Source organism: Manis javanica, chromosome 2, assembly GCF_040802235.1.
Source record: "Manis javanica isolate MJ-LG chromosome 2, MJ_LKY, whole genome shotgun sequence".
Lineage (NCBI taxonomy): Eukaryota > Metazoa > Chordata > Mammalia > Pholidota > Manidae > Manis > Manis javanica.
In genome coordinates this window covers 65,207,352-65,229,179 of record NC_133157.1, presented here as the reverse complement: position 1 = coordinate 65,229,179, position 21,828 = coordinate 65,207,352, and the positions used below count along the sequence as shown (strand labels likewise).

Here is a 21,828-nt window from a genome sequence, read left to right as displayed (position 1 = left end):
AGGCTTGACCTGGGAGTGATAGGACTTTCTAGGAAAGGAAGTTTGGCATGTGATAGTGCTGTGAATCAAGGTGTGTGGGGTGCATGTGGATGCCTGTGAGCAGCTGTGCTGTCTCCTGGGCTCGAATCCAGGAGGCCCTTGTTGCTCTGAGACCTACTCACAGAAAGGGAACCATCTACTTGTATTGACTGGCCGGTCCGGTGTTGATTTGTCTGATTTAAATCAGGTATCTTCTTTACTTAAATGGCTGATCAGCTTTTCCTTTTAAAGTAGGAAATAATAGTACATGACCAGAGGGTCACAAGTAGCTTGCTCAGCTTTTATATACAACCAGTGACCTAATTTTAGAAGAAGAAATAAGAAAGCTGCCTCTTAGATTCCATGTTTCACATATGCATATTATTAGCATTTAAGTGATTAAAAACTGGTGTCTTTCCTAACAGCCATGATTAACATTTTTATATTCTTAAATACCTGTACTAGAGCAAAGGAAATTGCTCAAACCCCAAAATATAGGCACAGGGTCCCTAGAGATTTGTTTATAGGATGTGAAAACATTTATTTTTCTTTGTGCCTTCAAAAAGTCAAAAGATGTATCTCATTAGTTCCGGGAGTGAGTGTGAAAAAAAATCTGAATATGTTTTTGAATGATGAGGAAATGATTGTGTGTGTGTTTGTGTGTGTGTGTGAGAGAAAGAGAGAGAGAGATGGCTGCAGAATATGTAAAGATAGCCAGACAAAAATAAGGAATCCCTTTTATTATACTGGAATGTATGCCACTTGGAAATGTTCTTTACTATTAACAATAATAAATAAATGGTTCAGAGAATTCTAATTTTCTCTTGTTATCCAAAACAAGCCAACATGAGTAGTAACTCTGTCGGGGACCGGGGGATTGCCTTTGAGGTTTTGGGGCAGTGTGAAGAGCAAAGAGAAGGCAGGGGGAGTTGTCATGGAGGGTGCTCACACAGGCCACTGTATTCTGCCCACAGCTGTACTTCCTATACTGCTACACTGCTAATTCATGGTTACATAAGTGTTTTAAGATGGACATGCGTGTGGCCTTCATGGCCAGGCATCTGGCCTTCAAGGCCCTTATCTAGCTCCTTTCCCATGGGTACAACAGGTTTCTGAAGGCCAGACATATCTGGGGTGAAGCAGCGGGCAGCTGTCCTCATAGAACAGTAGGGGAAGGGGGTGACCTTCCCACACTCTCACGCAGCTCTTCTGAAGTAGGCCTTCGGGCTTTGGGCTAAGGTGGTGGTCACCTCTGCTCTGCTTGGTCACCTCAGCTTCCAGTCTGCTGTTGCTCCACCTTCACCAACCTACAGTATAATGCTCGTCTGCTTGGGGTGTGCTGCGTGTGCATGTGCACACAACTTTATAAAAATATACATTTTTCCATGAGACTCTATAAAGCTATGTTAATTGTAAACAGAAGAGTGCAGCCCATAACATTATTTCCTGATATCTTTTCCAGCAATGAACCTGTGATTTACATTGTCCTTTTTTAAAGAGTGTCACTTTTCTTGGTCGAACCTTACTGAATCCTCTTATCTTCACAGCAAGCTACAAAGATCTTGTTAAAGAGGCTAGAGTTCTAAGGGACTCAGAAACAACCCAAACTGGGGGGAAGGTGCTGGAAGCTGCTATGAATAATGAGAAAAACAAACGGGATATAGCTAACAGTGACAGCAGACAGCTTTGTCTTGTGTAAATTGGGCTTGTCTAGAGCAACAGAAGCTAGGATAAACTAAAAATGAAATTCCATCTCCAGGCTCATGTTTCTTTCAAGAACAATTGAAAACGCTAAAAAGTAACCTAAGCCACTTTCTAATCATGAATGTTCTTTCTGGGTAACATTACCAGTGAGCTAAGTCCTAAGCTGTTCCCTTTTTGATGGTACTGGTAGGCTTCATTTCATCGCATGCCCACCTCCTCATTCCTGAGTGACTGGCTGGAAAAACTATCCACAGTATTTTGCTATTTCTCTAGTAACCCTCTGTGCTCCCTGCTGCTCACATCTCTGCATAGACATCATGCTTGAAAGTTGACAGGCCTTGTGTTTCACTTCACACTCAAGAGGCAGAGCTCTGTGAGGTTTTAAGTGAAAGGGTATATAGTTTGTTTAAACCGTATTCAGGATAAGTTTGAAGGAAAGATAGTCTCTTGACTGCTTAGAATGGCTTGTTTTCCTTAAGATAAGCTCTGAGAGGCACTTTCATTGGTTGACATAGTTCCTAGCAAAACAACAAAAGTAGTTCTGGGGTAAAAAAGCATGGGGGAAGGAGTATGGTCTTTAAAATCAGACAGTATCACATTCTGATCCCTGCAATTCCAAACACCAGCTATTTAATCCCAGGGGAACAACTAATTGCCCCCAAGTATTCATCTCCCCTTCTTATCTTTTTTTTAATTAAAGTATTGATACACAATCTTATGATGGTTTCACATTAACAACACAGTATTTTCAACATATTTCCATATTATCATGTTCTCACCCCCTCTACTGCGGTCACTGTTCATTAGCATAGAAAGATGTTACACAATTATTGTCTTCTCTGTGCTGTACTACCATCCCCGTGAGCTATCTATGTTGTGATTATAAATTATAGTCCCCCTTACCCTTATCCTTCCCCACTCACCCTTCCCAACCCCTCCCCTTTGGTAACCACTAGTCCCTTCTCAGTGTCTGTGAGACTAATGTTATTTCATTCCTTCAGTTTTGCTTTGTTGTTATACTCCACAAATGAGTGAAATCATTTGGTCTTTGTCTTTCTCCACCTGGCTATTTCACTGAGTGTAATACCCTCTAGATCCATCCATGTTGTTGGAAATGGTAAGATTTGTTCTTTTTTAATGGCTGAATAATATTCCATTGTGTATATGTACCACCTCTTCTTTATCCAGTCATCTATTGATGTACACTTAGGTTGCTTCCATATCTTGACTACTGTAAATAGTGAAGCAGTAAACATAGGGGTGCATATATCTTTTCAGATCAGCAATCTTGTTTCCTTCAGGTAAATTTCTAGGAGTGGAATTACTGGGTCAAACAGTATTTCTATTTTTAAGTTTTTGAGGAACCTCCATATTGCTTTCTGCAATGCTTGAAGTAATTTACATTCCCACTAACAGTGTAGGAGGGTTCCCCTTTCTCTGCATCCTTACCAGCATTTATTACTTCTTGTCTTTTGGATATTGACCATCCTAACTGGTGTGAGGTGATACCTCACTGTGGTTTTAATTTGCATTTCCCTGATGATTAGCAATGTGGAGCATCTTTTCATGTGCCTGTTGAATCTGTATTTCTGTGCAGAATTGTTTGTTCAGGTCCTCCACCCATTTTTTAATCAGGTTATTTGTTTTTTTTGGGTGTTGAGGTGTGTGAGTTATTTTATATATTTTGAATGTTAACCTCTTATTGGATAAATCATTTATGAATATATTCTCCCATATTGTAGGATGCTGTTTTGTTCTGCTGATGGTGTCCTTTGCTATACATTTCCCCTTCTTTTAAAATAAAAGAATGGGACACATTGCTCTTTGGGTTGGGACTTTTTCCCCCAAAATTCTTTGAATTTAGCTATGGCAAGTGGCTAAGTTTTCCCCAATGGAATGTGAGTGGAGGTGACATGTAAAATATTAGCATCACCTCTCTAAAGGAATCGTCCATCCCTTTACCACTTACCTATACTACTCATTCTTAGTTGAAACAGTGATGTGGCATGAAGGAGGCAACTCCCACCGGGTGGGTGAGGACCCCAATGTAGAGAATGGGATGCCAACAACCTGGGAGGAGCCTGGGCCCTTGAATGATCATGTGGAGCAGAGCTGCTCACTTATCCTAAATCACCTTCCTGTCTCTGTACTGTTAGCTGACAGAAAATAGAACTATCTTATCTTTGAGTCAGTATTATTTGGTCTAGTCTATTGTCTCATTAATATACTGGCTTTGAGAAAGTTACTTCTCTGCCCCTCAGTTTTCCCATCTGCAAAGTGAGGAAAACATATTATTCATCTTCTTGACAAACTGATTGTGAGGGTTACACAAATAAATGATTATTAGCATGTTTACTGTGTGTTCTATGTTTGCCTAGTACCATTACTATTTATACACACATGTAAGTCCACCAGGAAAGTATAGATTTTCAAAATGAATGAAAGCCTAGAACATATTTTTCTTTCTTGTGTCACAAATGAGGTGGCCAGCCATCCTGGTTTTCCTAGGACTGGCGGGGTTTCTGGGGGGTAGGATTTTCAGTTTTAAAATTGTTTTACAATCAGACAAACCAGATCAAGTTGAGAACTTTAACTGGAAGCCCTGCATGGGGAACTTTGAGTGCCATAACCAAGGCAGTCCTAGGAAAACTGGAAAGAGCCAGTCACTTTATTCACAACATTCCAACTGGGGACATTCTTTGTAATAAATAAATCTCAGTTTGCAATGACATGTATCCAGAGTGTCTCTCTGGATCTGGTAGGAATTTAATCCATTACTGCCAACCCTGCAATTTACATAATTTCTTTTTCTGTGAAATATTCATTATTGCAGATTAGAAATGCTTGTCACATACCTCGCTGTTAACCAGCTCATTGGGACCCTGAAGAAGTAGATATTATATTTTTGTGAGGAAATGTAGGCTATAGCAAAAGGCAAATGGTGACAGTCATCGGATCCCCTTGGGTAACCTGATGACCAAATCTAATTGACTACTAGGTGGCTGTGTTGCTGGTTCCACACATTAGGAAGCTGATTGAAATACTGATTTGCTTTGCTGGGGCAGATTTGGTTCACTTAATATGAACACAGGTTCATCCAGAGGAGGAGCAATCAGAATGCAGCTTACTTACTTACAAGTACTGAGCTCACTGGTCTACTATACTTTGCTTATGCTGTATCTAAAACTGGAGTTTGAATTTACTTACTTTTAAATTGATTTGTGAGTTTTGACTTAGTGAGAACTTAGAGGACAAAATCTAGCTTAATTTTTCTCGCTATGAGTTCCTTCAGGTTTGACCCTGCCCCCAGTATGAAGAGAATTATGATTATATCCTATGTCAGGTCTGAGCTCATTCTTCTGATTATTGTCATTGTGTCAAGCAGTCATCTGAATGCTAAGCATGCATCTTGCATGCTGGAAGGGCGTGCACTGGGGCAGTGTGCTGGGCCAGGACCATGTGTCCTCTGGAGCTGGTATTCAACTTTGATTCTACAACTTTCTGATTTTGTTATAATATCTTGATAGTGGTATGTTCCAAGATTTACTGGCATTATCTCTAGAAGTACCTGGAAGAAATGTTCATCTTACGTGAAATCATGGTAACAATAGCTCCTCTGGCAGCAGAAATGAACACTATGTAATCAACAGCAAGTGCAGATCCATGTCACTGTGGGACTGTGATGATCACTATTGTTGATGTCACTGGATTAGTTGGCTGTAGAGGTGTCCTAATGCCTCAATTTTCCTAAGCTTCTTGCTGGATCAAAAGGAATGGTATTTCTCAAACATTAGAAGACTATGATTCGCCAAGGATATGAATATTGTAGGTAGGTAGAGAGTCCAGTTCTGTCTAGGGAAGGAGTTATGTAGCTTTATAGACCAGATGGCACTTTCATTTGCTTAAGGCTATCGCTCTCTTGTCAACCAGATATTTTGGCTCTTAATGTCAGAAACTCAGCCTGTCAAGTGTTGAATACTTCACATTGTTTCTCTCTGGCACTACAGTGCTATGACTTTAGCTTGTGCAGTATTTATGTGAGGTGAAATACAGGTCCAGAGATGAACTTCTTTGGGTCCACAATCTCAACACTTATTAGCTAGAAAAAGAGAATCTACTTTCTCTTAAACTTGCTTTCTTTTTTTTTTTTGAATTACACAAGATAAATTAATTTTTCCATGGTTCTAGAGTTTGGAATTTGCAAGCCAAGGGGCCAGCAGGGTTGGTTTCTGGAGAGTTCCTCTTCCTGCCTTGCACACAGTTGCCTTCTTGCTGTGTCCTCACATGGCCTTTTTCTGTGCTTGCCTGCACTTCTGGTGTCTCTTCCTCTTCTTGTGAAAACTGCAGTCCTGTTAGGTGGGTACCCATATGTGTGACCTTGTTTACATTTGGGGTGACAGCTTCAATATACAAATTTTGAGTTCAGTCCACAACAACCCTCTTAATACTAACTGAGAAATGTGAAGGATGTACCTTTATAATTATTCTTAGTGCTAAACACTGTACTTCTCTGTGGCATTGGCTTTCTTCATTTTCAGTGGCAAGAAAAAGCTCTTACTTAGTCATGGAATCTTAATATATTAAAATATATATTAAAATTTTATATATAATATGTAGTCTGTAATATATATATATGGCCAGAGACATTTTTCTTGTATTTTGGGGCTTAAGACATTTTTACAAAGTTTATTTACAGGAAATTTGAAATTTCTCTCTGAGATTAATACCTTTCTTCTATCACTCTGATAATTTTATAAAATTATTGAGAAGGAGCTAAAAAAATGACATGGTTCCATATATTGTTTTTCAGAACCTGAAAAGACAAATAGGTATATATATTTTCTTATTTCATTGCAAATGCATCTAAATCTAAGCTAACTAAATTTAAACATCTCACTACCATTGTTTTTTCTTGGGCTTGAGTTTTCTTATCTGGAAAACAAAGATAATACTGCAAAGGTTTGCTGGAGGAATTAAATTGGTCATGCTTATAAGACTTGCTGTGGTATCAGGGACATAGTAAGAACTCAAATGTTTTATACTTTGTTACTAATGTCATGATTAATATCATTATATCATCCAAAAAGTTGTGGGGTTCATAAAAGTTAGCTTAAAAGAATTTGCAATCTAGTGGGTAAGACAGGGTTTAAGCTTGTGGACTTTTCTATAATATATAATGATACCATGTAGGCCAAATTTCTGGTCCTACGTTAACTGTTAATGGACTGAAAAAGTCAGATTTTAGCTTAGTGCATTGCCTGGAGGGCAGAGATTGAGAGAATGGAGACAGAGGTTGAGTACTGAGAAGGCAAATATGGATATTTACAACCAGAGTAAGCATTTGCAAGACAAAGTGTAGGAAACAGTCCATGGAAAAAAATGATAGAAAAAAATGAACATCCAAGTTGGGGAGCAAGGCACTGATTCAATGAAAAACTTAAATTGGGAAGATTTTCTTCCTTTTTGTGCTGCCTTGCTTCTTTCATAGATCTAGAGATCTTCTCTTAGACTTTCCCTGTCTGACTACTGACAACAAGTGTATTGGTGTAATTGGGAAATGTTTCATGCAGGAAATGGGACTGTAACTTGACTTCGATAGGTGGTAAGAATTTAGGGAGGATGAAGAATTATATATCATATGGGAAGAAAGTGAGCACTAACTGAAGGCAGGAAGAACATGTGCCTGGGGCCCAGTGATGAGGTTATTGGGGTTATCGGGGGATTTCTTTGAGGGAGTAGTAAGATAGGTGGGCTGGAGCCATATTGTGGTCAGCTTAAACAATCAAGTCTGGATTTTATCATTTTATCATTTATCATTCCATAGTAGAGCACAGTGTTAATAAATATGAAGATTGACTTTTTTCATGTCTTCTACTAACCCATATACAATTGTTGTTTGGTTTGTTGAGGCAGTAAGTCAGACAGTATGTGCCACAATAATGTCTATCAAAGTGGCCAACCATAAAAACTCCAGCACCACATTCATCTGAAAGGCACTTCTGATAAAGGCAACTGATTTTGCCATTCTCACCACCCTATTGTATTTGAGGACAGCCAGCTTACCTTTCTTCCTCTGATGCTTATTCTTTCTGTGAGTGGTTTAAAAGTTCTTTCTTGAAGCTCCATGAAGAAGTCTCAGCACAAGATGAAGGGTGGATTCTTTCTGAATGTTGTAGTTATAGTACACCTATCTTCCAGTTGACTGCCAGTGAAATTTCAAATATGCAATATAGTTTATTAACTACAGTCATGTAATCATGTAATGCTACACATTACATACCCATAGTTTATTATCTTATAAATGGAAGTTTATAACTTTGACCTCTTTCACCCATTTCATCTACACCCCACCCTCTGCCTTTGGCAACCACCAATCTGTTCCTGTGTCTATGAGCTTTTTTTTTCTAGATTCCACATGCAAGTAAAATCATTTGGTATTTGTCTTTATCTAACTTATTTCATGAAGCCTAATGCCCTCAAGGTCTGTCCATTTTGTTGCAAGTGGCAATATTTCATTCTTTTCATGGTTGAATAATATTCCATTGTGTAAATATGTACACCACATTTTCTTTTCCATTCATCTGTCAGTGGAGAGATTGGTTGCTTCTATGTTTTGGCTATTGTAAATCTGCAATAAACATGGGGCATACATATCTTTTTGGGTTAGTGTTTTTGTTTTCTTCAGATAAATACCCAAAGGTGGAATTGCTGGGTTCTCTAAAGTTCTATTTTTAATTTTTTGAGGAAACTCCATACTGTTTTCCATAGTGACTATACCATTCCCACCAACAGAGCAAGAGGGTTCCCTTTTCTCCATATCCTCACCAACATTTGTTATTTCTTGTCCTTTTGATAATGGCAATTTTGATAGGAATGAGGTGATATCTCATTGTGCTTTTGATTTGTATTTTCCTGGTGATTATTGATGTTGAGTGTCTTTTTGTGTACCTGTTGGCCATCTGTATATCTTCTTCAGAAAAATGCCTGTTTTTTACTTGAATTATTTGTTTTTTGTGTGTGCATGTTGGATTATATGAATTCTTTCTATACTTTGGGTATTAACTTCTTATAAGATATATAATTTTCAAATATTTTCTCCCATTCAGTAGGTTGCCTTTTCATTTTGTTGATGGTTTTCTGTGCAGACGTTTTTTAGTTTGATAGTCCCACTTGCTTATTTTTACTTTTGTTGCCTTTGTTTTTGGTGTCATCCAAAAAATCATTGCCAAGACTGATGTCCTTGATAGAGCAGAGAAAGACGAATACCACTATGAATCCACACCTGTGGTTCTAGAGTCTACTTATAAACAATGTGTTCTATGGAAGAAACTGCGATTAAGAGCTTAAGTTATTCAAGCTTTCCCCAACTAAAAAATGGTAGAAGGACGTAATTCCTTCCTCTAATTTACAGTAATGCCCTTGACAGATAATCTCAAGGATGGGGTGGTGAATGGGCAGAAAGGAAAGGTTATACAGAACAGAGGGTTATGCTAGTTGAAGTTTTGTCCATGCAACTTAGGGACACAAGTCTTGCAATTTGGCTTCTGGGCTTTGTTTTAACAGGACTCCAACACACATAAAGTTTCAAAAAATTATCTTGATTTTTAAAATTCAAAATAAATAGAATTTGAGGTGATGTTGGATGAAGAAATAGTGCATTAGAATTGAGGATCATCTTTGAAAACTTTCCTTGAAGGAGAAAATGGTTTTGCTCTTCCCTGTCCATTCTTTCATTTGTTGCTTTTATTGTGTTCATTGCTTTTGACTCTTAAAAGTTTTTAGACACCAGAAGGGTTAAATAAATCTGGGCACTAGAAAATTCTCTGGATTTGCCTCTTTAATTACTGACCACTGCAAAGGAAATAATATTTCTCTTTGAATAAAGGAAAGTAAACACATTTCTTGTGGAAGAGTCAAGTTTTACAAATATTTTGGAGGGTGGTTTTGCAATAGGTATCAGAGGTATACACTGGGAGATATAGCTCAAGCATATAATCAAGGATATATGCCAATATTAGGCTCTAGGAATGTTCCTTCAGGACATATGTGTGTGTGTGCATGTATGTTATATATATATATTTTATATGTATATGTATCAGATATATATTAGTGAGATGTTGTAAACAACCAAAATGTCCAACAATAGGTGGCTTGTTAATTAAATGATAACTATGTGATGAAACACTATGTGCATAATAATAAATGTGAAGACTTCCTGTATTTACATATATTATTTCATTAAATGTTTATAGTAACTTTGAGAAAATTTTGATATGGAAATATATTCATGATGTTTTTGGAAAAAAGTTACAAAACATAATAGTACAATTTTTAAATAAAAATGTTTGCCTTTATGAAAAAAAACAAAAGGATAAACATAAAATGTTTAGTTTTCTCCAAAAAGTGTGATCATAGATGACTTTTAGTGTGTCGTTCTTTTGTTAATATAGTGGGTAAGAAAATTGTTTCATGTTTCCTTTTACTGTAAAATGTCTGCAAATCTTTGTCTTCTAACTGGAGCATACAGCCCATTTATATTTATTTGAATTACTAATACATTTGAATTTATATTTTGTAGACTTTATTTGGTCTCTTGGTCTGATCTTTTATTTTCTTTCATTGACTTTTTCAAGTTGATATATTCATTTCATTTTTCTTCTTCTAGACTTTCCATTCTTCTAGTGATAACTTGTAAAATTATACATGCATATCTCATCAGAGTCTAAAATTGATCATCATCTTCTTTTCAAACAAGAGAAGGCCTTCAGAAAACATTAACACTATTTACCCTATTTTTAAATTAGGTACTATTATATTTATTTTTATCAGACATTATCCTTCTTATTTGATGTAGTATATATCTTTCTAATTTTACCCATGTATTTATCATATTCTTTGCTCTTCATTCTTCCAGTATCTCTAAATTGGCTATCTGGAATCACTTTTTTCTATCTGAAGTATGTCCTTCAGAATTTCCTTTACTGGTGGGAAACTCTTAGTTTTTGTTTGTTTGTCTGAAAATGTCTTTATTTGACCTTCATTCCTGAAGGATATTTTGCCACATACAGAGTTTGAGGTTAGCAGTTGTTCTAGCACATGTTACTTTTTTCTGGCTTACTTTATAGTTTTCAGTCTAACAACTACCCCCTTGAATGTAATTAGTCTTTTCTTTCTGAGTCCTCTAAGACCCTCTTTTAGACTTAGGTGTTTTGCAGTAACTGTGTCGTTTTCATTTTAAGTATCCTGTTTGGGATTTGTTGGCCTTCAGTGTAAGAATGAACTAAAAGCAAACCTCTCAACCCACTCCCTTTCCTCCCGTTAGAACTGGAAGGAAAATGTTCAGCTGGTTGGGCAGAGGAAGGAAAATAACAGTTCCCTCAAAGTTGTAACTGCAGTAGGCTCCTCTCTGCTATTGTATTTGCAGCTTGAATGTATACAGAATGTGCAGTCTGATAAAACAAAGAATTTAGTTTAAAGTAGTATCAGATTGGTACCAGGCCCTTGACAGAAGCAAATGCAAATGTAAATCTCTTCTGGAGGAAAACACTTTACTTCCATTCAGGAAAGTAAATACCCTACTGTCTTGATTCACTAAACATAGAGAAAAAAAAAGTCATCATAAGTGAGAACAAACAGAAACAACATGTAATAGAGATGGATCCACAAACTTCAGATTCTTGCATTTTTAGGCATAAAATTCTTGCATTTTAGGCATAACAGTGTTTATCATTTTTAAAGAAATAAAAAATGAAACTTGAAACTTGTGGAGGGAATCTTAAACCATAAAAAAATTAATTTTATTTTGATTGAATCTGAAGGATGAATTATTTGAAAAAACTCTGCTAATGTGTTCAGTAGCAAATTTGACCAGTTTCTCTAAAGCATATCTGTGTCTCTTATATCTACGTGGATTCTAATTACATGGGAATGGTGGTAGTGGTGTTTGAACTTTCTTTCTAGAATGTCACTTCAAGAAAACTCTACTAGTTGGATGTTGCTTGGAAAAATGGCACATTATTTCAAACATTTTATCACAGCATTCCAGAAATTTTGAAAGTCATTTACAGGTAAAACTATGTACTTTAAGGGAATAAGAAAATGAATATGCATGGTTTGTGCTTTCCAGAACCCTCAAATAATGGAAAAATCACATATGTACAAAGCTCAGATACACAATAGACTATGTTGCTATATAGGAATCAATGGCATACAACATGGCAGTTTGGAAGGCATAATCTTATTTTAAAATTTATTTTGGTATCATTAATATAAAATCACATGAGCAACATTGTGGTTGCTAGATTCCCCCATTATCAAGTCCCCACCACATACCCCATTACAGTCACTGTCCATCAGCATAGTAAGATGCTGTAGAGTCCCTACTTGTCTTCTCTGTGCTGTACTGCCTTTCCCTTGCTCCCCCCCACCCACGTTATGTGAGCTAATCTGTAAGGAAGGCATATTAATTCTGAAGGCAACACAACTGGTAAAAATGCTTCTCAGAGGAATTTTGTTCAGGGTAAGTGCTATTACTTTTTCAAAAGAATCTTCTTGACAAATAATTGTGTGTAGAAGCTGAGATCCCAAGTGTCCTGAATGAATTGCCTTACTTAGGACAAAGCTAAACATTTGTTGGTTAGGATAGGTAGGGAGAGAGGGAGAAGACAGGAAGAAGAGAGAGAGCTTGACATGGAGCCAGGAAGCAATGCAAGTTTGCATGCTTCTTGATGTAATTTCTCCCTAAGAGCTGCTAAATCTTCAGTAATGCCAAGAAAGATTATTAAATGCTTAAAGTGATTTCCTTAGACTGCATTGTGTGTTCAGGCTCTAGTGAGGCAGAATGGCAATATTTTGATGCAGAGCACAGGCAGCAGAGTGAAATGGGAGGATGTATGTGCCAGGGCTTCCTGGACATCTGGAAAACTTAATGCCAGCTTAGGAACTGGAAACTGGGTGAAGTTTACATCTCTGTGGACAAAGAAACCCCAGGTGACATCTGGGTGATGCTAAGAAGGTGATTATGAGAGAGAGGATTTGAGCTGGGGCCTTGAAATATGGGTTGGACTTCAGTAGGAAGCTGTGGAGAGAGGGGGGAGATATCCAAAGAGGAAGAATGAGCATAAGCAAAAGTACAGAGAAAGGAGGATGCAGGGAGCTCTTAGCATCCATGCCATGCCCAGATCAGGCTCACAAAAAAGCAGAGACTGACTGAACTTGAAATGCATTGGTTAGGACAGAACCTAGACCTTGAGGTCCCCTGCAGTCTTCCTAATGTGTTGCACTTGGAACCTGGGTCTTTGTGGCCTCCTTCCCATTAAGTCTCTCCTGTGGGCTTGATGTCTGCCTCTTGCAAATAACAGTGGCGGTGGACTGGGTTTCAGGAGTGGTGTGCCCACAGTGCCCAGCTGCGAAATGCTGGGTCTACTGGTTGTGATTAAGTTGTCATTTGGCACATTTTTTCTTGGATATGGCTTTCTGGAGCACCTTGGGAGATGTCAAACTCCGTAACTGAGCCCTGGGACCAAAGTATTCACGCATGAGTGAGTGAAAGCAGACCCGCCAGTGGGGCCTGCCCCCTGAAATATACAACCCACATCTCTGAAAGTTCCAAAGACCACTGTCTGTCATCCCCCATAGACTCTCCATTGCTGATGTTTGTCAGCTCATATGCAACCTGAATCTCCTCACACTGGGGAAAAGGTGAAGTAAAAGTGCAGTAACACCCACTGTCAACTGGCAGTGCCCTTGAACGTGATACTCCAGTTCAAAGAACAATGTTTGAAATAGCCTAGAGTTTCTGACAAATATGTAATGAATGACCATCAAGTGCTTTTGATTAAAAAGAGCATGATTCTAAAGCCACACGGAAGGCGACTTACTTTAGTATTTTTTTTAAGGCAAGGAAGTTGCTTGCATCATTAAAGGCTATTTAATGTCCATAGAACTTTGGTTCAGGAAGTTAGAAAATTTGTCCAGTGAATGCTACATCATAATCTATATTTGATTTGCAAACATAGTTGCTCCTTCACCAAGTGGCCACTCAACTGAAGTCAAGTTATCTGATTAAATAAAAATAACTTGATCATTCTGGTTACTGTCAATATTTTGTAAGCCTGTTCCAACTAAGCACCCTTAGAAAATTTCCATGTTTTCATTTTATTGTGTATATACAACTTGGGTAATATTCCTCCAGTTTTGGAAAGATCTGTAACTTGAGAAGATGCCTTGGAGGTCTTTCAAAATAGTTTGCAATTTTTTTTTTGTATAAAAAGTTACAGGCTATCCCAATATGGACCCAGTCTAATGTGATATATTGGTGATGCATAATGTGTTGAGAGGTAAGATATGAAAAAGTTCCTTCATGCTAATTTCCTGTCCATTTGTAATCATTAGGTCTTAAAATTCCCCTTATATCTCTGTCAGGTAGAAAAAAGACTGTGATTACTTAACTTCTGCTCAGATATTTCACACACCTGGGTTTAGGTAACAGTTTAGAGTATGAAGAGAGGATGATCTAAGGAAATAAAACAAGGAAAATGCTTCTGGTTTGCAACAACCAAATTTTATTACATTGGATCATAAACTATCCTCAGCAAAGCATGTTCACAGTTCCCGTCTGAAAAGTAGTTGTGTGTACTTCCTGGGAGCAGGTGGCAATTGTGTAGAATCATAGCACTGTTCTTCCTTTAGGAGATTTATAAGGAGAGGTGGGGCCATGGTTACCAAGCTTTCTGCTCTCCTCCCCAGATCAGTTCCTTTTCAGGGTCCAGCCAGACCCCTGGAAGGGGTTAAGGAGGAGTCCAGGGGGACCACTTGACATCTGCACTTTTGACTTTTTGATCTTGTTGTTTTGGCTTTTCAAGGCTGGGCCCCCATTGAAGTGTGTGTATATGAGAGGGAGAGAGAGATGGGAGCTGGGGAGAGAGGTGGGGAGGGAGGGAGATGTAGGGAGGGAGGAAGCTTTGGTGTGGGAGAGATGAGAACCCCATGGTGACAGATCAAATGAAGGCAAGATAACTTTTTTTTTTTTTACAAAGTTGAGTGGGATTACATGGTATGAAATAATGATAATAGGAAGGAAAACACTGGAGGCCTCATGTGTGAAACCCTCTGTGAACAGGAATATACACCATTCTGGTGTTTTGCTATCATTAACCAACACTTTAACGGAGTTGTCAGTGGAAATGAAATGACATACTTCACTCTGAGCCATGGCCCCTTAAGTTGACTGGGACTCCTGGCAGGAAACTTTTTCTTACTTTTGTTAAAACAAAAATTTTGCCAAGAACTATACAGGAAAGCTTGGGCAGAGCGGGGAGGTACTAAGGCTAATGGCCTGGTAACCAGGTTTACCATTTGCCTTCTGTTTGTCTGTTGGGGCTGCTGTAACAGAAATGCCACAGTCTAGGTGGCTTATAAACAACAGAAATCGATTCCTTACAGTTCTGGAGGGGAAGTCCAAGGTTAAGGTGCTGGCAGATTCATTGTCGGCGAGGCCACACTTTCTGGCTCATAGACAGCTGTATTTTTGCTCTGATCTCTTGGGGGGCTTCATTTATAAGGGTACTAATCCTATTCATGAGGCTCCACCTTCAACACCTTATCACTCCCCAGAGGCACCACCTCCACATACCATCAAGTTGGGGGCTAGGTTTAAATGAGTTCTGGGGAGGATACAAACATTCAGTCTGTGGCACATCCTAAACTCTGGTCTGCCTCTTTCTCAGTGGTGGGTGAGAAGAGAAGTGAGGGAAGGGGAGGGGGGACCGAGAAGGAAAATGGGGAAGACTGAAGCACCATGAAGAGTAGAGCAGAGAGCAGGTGACGGCAGCGGTCATGGCTTCTGTCTTGCCAATGGGTTTCAGTCCCAGGCAAGTTCACTATAGATTCAATGTGATCAAAGAAATGACAGAATGTTCTTGGGTTAAAAGGGTTATGCCCAACTTTATTTCCACGGTGGTAGGTCAGTCACTAAAATCCCATCCACTCAGAGTGAGTCTGCAGGCAGCAAGCCGGTCTCTGCCTCTGGGCCTCTGCTCTGCTCTCCTATAGCCTTGCAGCCCTGCCACTGTGCGCTGTGCCCAGAGCACTGGGTGGAGCTCTTTATATATAGTCAACAGCCATGTATTGCCCACAGGTGTGCAATGAGCTAGTCAGCACAGCCAGGTGAGAATCCTGGCCACAGGAACTCCCATTTTATCCACAGTGGGATTTGAACCCAGGTTTCTCTAAACCTGGAAACAGTTATCCTAAAGGCTATTCCCTGGTCCTAAGGGACTTGGTGGCTAAAGATTCTTATTGTATTCTTCATAGTTCTCCCACCTGAGGCAGTGGCCTGGCCCAATAATGACAATCCCATTTAAACTAGAGATGAAAGGTTTTTGTTTTCTAGTGAATTTTTGTGTGTGGGTTACACGTGGCTGCCTTTAGGTGGAAACCGCCCGGGCTACTTCTTCATGATCCAGCTGCCCTGGACATGTAGCTCCACACTCTGGGTTCTGAGTCCAGACATCTGGAAGGGGGTGTGGGGCCAGGCCCACTGCCCCTTCTCCGCCTTTCATGTCACCTGGAGTCTGCTCAGCAGGGTCTACCGTGAGGGTTTCAGACTAATCTCCCATAGTTTACGAGCCCAAATCCATTTGCAGTGAGGAGGGCCCCGGCTGACCGGAGGCTTAGCCAAATGTCCGTCTGCGTGGCATTCCTGCGGCGAGGCTTGAGCTCCACACGCGTGATGTAAGCGAGAGCCAGGGCAGCCCCTTCTCCCACACGGGGCTCAGAAATCAGTTACAAAGCAAACTGAGAAGACGGCCCTGGGCAGGCAACTGCTCTTTTGCTCCGGGCTGGGCCTGCGCTCTGCAGCCTGCTCCTAGGGCTCTCCTCTGATCCGAAGGTGCGATTGAAAACAGGTGTGTACCCAACGCCTATAAAACTTATACTGGCAATGGGGGAGATCCTTGGAGATTCTTTCAACTGGTAGAAATATGGAGACAATTCCCAACTCTGACTCTGCCTAGATCCGGGCCTCCAGCTCCATCTTCCTTAAAAAAAAAAAATTGAAAAATCTCTTTCAGGGAAACTGTGAGCATATGGTTCCACCATCCTGTTCTGTAGAAAGAAATGTGAAAAAGATTAGAGTGACTCTGCTAAAATGTCAGGCTGGGCATTTTGTGGTTAGAAAGTGGCTTTTGTCCCCTTCTTGTTCCCCCACCCTGTTCAGGGCGACTCAAGTGACCTTGGGTTGTATGGACAAAGTGGTGACTGATTTGGATGCCAGATTTACCCAATTTCTATTTAGCAAATAAATCGAATGTACTGCTGCTCATGTTTGGGATAAATACCTGATTAGAGTCTCTTAAAATATGACTACAGCTGCCCATAAAGGAAAGGAATTTCAGCTGGGCAATGTCTGTCCGGGGCCAGAGGATGGGATTTCTTCTTTATTTGTTGTCAGAAAGTGCCCCCGATCTTTCCTACCTTGTAAGCTCATTAAGCAGATGCTTGAACATGGGGCGGCTGACAACGCAGCTGTATTTCATTTGTAGATAATTGATGCAATAAATGTAATAACCAAACGAGATCTGTTGACTCATGAGCTAATTTGGGTGTAAATGTTACAGCGTTTGTGCAGCTGGAAATGTTTCCATCACACAAATTCGTTTCACATAAATGTGCCTCATTCCTGTCCTAAGACGAACCAAAAAAAAAAAATCCTGTATATCTAAAAATATGTGTTCATAAATTATGGTCATTCTAAAAACTGAAAGACTATTATAAGCAATTCATTACACAAACAGTTGACATTCACTCTTACACCCCAGGGGGCCAAATCGAAGTATTCAGACCTGGTTTCCTGAGGCACTTGCGGTCTGGAAACCTGAAAATCCTTAGTTGGAGGGTGTAGATCCATTGTTTTTGTTATACTTCCTTTTCCTGCAGGCAGAATTTCTTTTTCATGGCCATTTATTTGCAGAGGCTCCTCACCTTTTATCTTTTCTGATTTTTAAGCCAAGGCAGTCTGTGTAGTGGTATATGGGAAGCACAGTTCTGTGACTTTAAAACAGTGGCTTTAGGGATGGACAGGCTTACCAGAAAGCAGCTATTTGTATATGACAGGCGCACCTGCTGAAGAAGCCCTTAAGATGATCACATTGCCTAGAAGAGGGGCTGATAAGCTAACGCCTGCCACCTGTGTTTGTACAGCTTGGGGACTAAGAATGGTTTATACATTTTTTAATGCTTGTGAAGATTCAAAAGAAGAATGTTTTGTGGCACATGAAAATTATGTGACATTCAAATTTCAATGTCCATAAGTAAAGTCTTATTAGAACGTAGCCACACTCACTCATTTGCTGTTTTCTGTGGCTGCTTCATGCTTTACCATCTAGCCCTTTTCAGGAAAAGTTGCTAATCTTTGGCTTAGATTAAAATACAACTAACTCATACAAGGGAGGAAAATCTAGGCTTGATAGCAGCGTATTTTCAACTAAAGTTGCTTTCCTTCCAATGACGTGTGCAAGGAGAGTAGAATAGTCACCGTGGCAAGTGGTAAGTAAGGAGCAGGCATATATGCTTATAAATGCTCACCATGAGGGTGACAGTTACCAGCTGTCACCACACAAAGACAGTACAATATTATTGACTATATTCCCTATGCTGTACTTTGCATCCCTGTGTTTTATTTTGTAATTGGAAGTTTGCCCCTCTTCATTCCTTTCACCTATTTTGTCCACCCCCACCCCCTTCTCTGTGGCAACCACCAACTTGTCCTTGATGTTTTGAGTCTATTTCTTTTTCTTTTTTTCTTTTTTAGATTCCACGTAAAAGTGAAATCATATGACAAAGCTCTGTCTTAAAGGAAGCACTGTCATTAGCATATCTCAGTAATAGCCTAACATTTGTTCCTTAAGCTGACATTTTGGTCAGCTGCACTGTTTGCATGCAAATGCTGTCCCTAAGATGCTTGAACAGTTTGCGTAATTTCTTATCTTATTTTTGTACTAAGACTGTTCAACACATTGTTTTCTCCATAGATACTTTTAAAGGTCAAATTTAGTGAGGTATAATTTCCATACATTATATAGGTTTATAGTTCCATGAGTTTGGACAAAAGTGTGTATTTGTCTAATCATTACTACCATCAAAATACAGACCCTTTAGCCCCCAAAGTTTCCTTGTGCCCCTCTGTGGTCAGTTGCCTTCCTCTTCTCTGGCTCCAGTTTATGACTGACATGCTTTCTGTTGCTATAGTTTTGCCTTTTCCAAAATGTCACAGAAAGAGAATGATGTAGGATGTAACAGATATTTTAAAGTACATTTCAGTTCCCCCAACAGTAATTTAGATGCCCATGACCTTTTAATTGATGGGTTTCTACTGTATGTGAAACAAACCCCATCAAATTAAGACTAAATCTATTTTTCTTGGTTATATGGGTGAGGAATTAAAAGTTTGTTGTATTGTTGTCCATATTGATACATCAAACTTGTGGGCCTAGAATTCCTAAGTAAAAGTAAGATGTTCTAAGAAAGAAAGAAAATCTTGGTGTCACTATACTGAATCTCCCTGGATGGTTGCATAGTCTTAGACTTTGATAGCCCCCAGATGATTTCAAAGGCAGGTTTCTCTGTGAGTGAAAACAGAGAAGGAACTTTGTTTATATAGTCAAAATCTGTCAGTCTAAACCTTTCTCTTCACCTTATATATTATATCCTAAACGGAAAGATCATTTCATTGCATATAGGATGATTCTCAAGGAATGGAGAGTTGGAGGGTCTTGTTAAGCATGTGCATGAACAAGAGGAAGCAGTAAACATGTATGCTTGCCCTAAGCGAAGAATAAGAAAGTGCACATTTCCTGCATTTCTATATTGTACTGATTTTCTCAAAAGTTGAATTTGTTCATTAGAAGTAGTTGTTAATAAGCTCATTGTCTTTGTAGACAAGCACACAATGAAATTCTTATATGCTTACAATGCTGTGTTACTAAGTATAAATAAGCTTTAAAAAATAATATCCAAGATCCATCTCCCCTAATCTAGATTCTCCTTTTCTCTTCCATATTTAGTGTCTGCTAGGGTTACTCACTATTTGCCTTTGGTGACCCTTTTCTAATTGTCTAGGATGAAGAAAATCCAAAGGACCCCCTTAAGTGGAAGCCAGGCATGAACTTAAGTAATGCAATAGATATTTAAGTGCACCAAAGGTCTTGCTAAATCTGGTTTTCTACATCAGGATTTTTATGCTTTTGAATATTTTCCCTCCAGATCCCAGAAGAGTATAAAAAAATAGATTTAGTGCACCTGAAGTATCTTTTTCAATGGTAGATTTTTACCCAAGAGGACTAGAATTTTGTCTTCTTCTACACAAATGGGCTTTGGATTAAAACTCAGCAAGTTCAAAAACTGGTCTAAAGTTTTCATTTTGTTTCAAACTGAACTCATGTTACTTCTGTTGAAAATTGTACTGACAGGCCTATACATATAATTTATGATATTTCCTATCAAGATGTTTAACTGAATTAGAAACATTTGTGAACAAGTCCTTCTGCAGTTGCTTAAAAGGCATTTTTCAGCTGGGGAAGGAAGGAGTGCATGGAGCACAAAAAGAACCTAGAATACCTTTTATTTCAATGACTGTTGATCAAGTAATTGACTGTAAACTGTTTACAACTGTGACCCATGTTGCAACCACAGAGGAGGTGTTTATGGACAGACATTAAGCTCTTCTTTAAGTTCATCATAGTACTATTGAGAGAGCACACTTCCCCAAGCATCTGATTTTTCTCTGAAATATTATATAACATAGATAATGAGGTTTTTAAGACTTAGCATCAAGAAGGAAAAGGAGATGAATGAACAAGCAAAGCTTTCCTATATTTTTTGGAGAACCTAACTTTTTCAACTATCACTCTATTTTCACATTTCAGATCACGGAAAAAGGAAACCTCAATAAAGTCTATTAGGAACATTAAAAAAAAATCAAAAAGGCCACAGCATTTTAGATGAAGGCTATTGAATTGGCTTGTCAGATTGCTTAAAAAAAATTGACTTCAGTGGCATTTATATACAGGATTGATAAAAGGTGCCAACAAAGAGAAATAATAGGCCTGTGAGAATTATATATTTGAAACTACATTTTCAGAGGAGTAACACGAGACAGTGCCAGTTTAAATCAGATGTTTTTCAAAGAAAATGCCCAGAGGGATGTTTTAAAAGTTCATATGAATTGTTCATTAAATAAAAGGACACCTATTTTTAAAGGAGTATGTTTTAGGAAGGTGAAGATGTGGCCTAAAGAACAAAATTCCTGAACAAATGTGGTACAAATGGAAATCACTGCTTCCCATAAGTGCAGCTTCCCAGTTGCTATGCGTGGCTGACCTCATGTTGACTCAACAATGATACCAACTGATGAGGGGTTACTTGAGGGCCCCATACATGTCTGCACTTACTAGATGCAGATGAGATGTAAAAAATACTTTTCTTCCCTCTGGTGAGGCTGAAAGACTTGAACATGGTGAAAATCTAGCTGAGGAATCTGGCATGATCATAAAACCGTTAGGGAGCTTTGGCAAGCTGCACCTATGTTTGTGAGGTGATGGGAGCCGATACTCGGGAGGTGACAGGACAAAATGAACACAACTGAAAACTAGGAGCAGCTTTGGGAAGGAAAAATCTGGCTAGGGCCTGGGTGGGGAGAAAATCCAGATCACACTGTTTCTCAAGCTGGAGGGACCCAGAGAAGTAGAGGAGTCTGGGGAGAAGGTTTTGTTAGGATGCCATGTTTAACTTCAGAGACAGTAACTTTAAGGAGGTTCTGGAACATTCAAAGGAAATGTGAGAGAGAGGAGAATTACACCATTGATGACTCTTGGGTTCATCTCGATAAATGCTGAGTCTGACGCTTAAAATATTAGATGGGATGTTGAATTGAAAGGCAGTCATTGTGACAGTGTTGTGTACTACTTATGAACCCTAGGTCAGAGCAAGTCACTGGAGGAAGAAAGCAGAAGGGGAAACAAATAGTTTCTGAAGAATCTACCAACTCCAGGGCAGGGGGCCATGTGTTTTGGCACACTTTCTTATTTTAGCCTTCATGACACTTCACCT

At 39.1% G+C, this 21,828-nt stretch overlaps 1 protein-coding gene across 7 annotated transcripts in view; it reads left to right on the top strand.

Moving 5' to 3' along the window:
• The window catches only part of DMRT2 (doublesex and mab-3 related transcription factor 2), a 702,131-nt gene that overhangs the window by 90,196 nt on the left and 590,107 nt on the right, over positions 1-21,828 (top strand). The gene's annotated exons all lie outside the window — the stretch shown is intronic.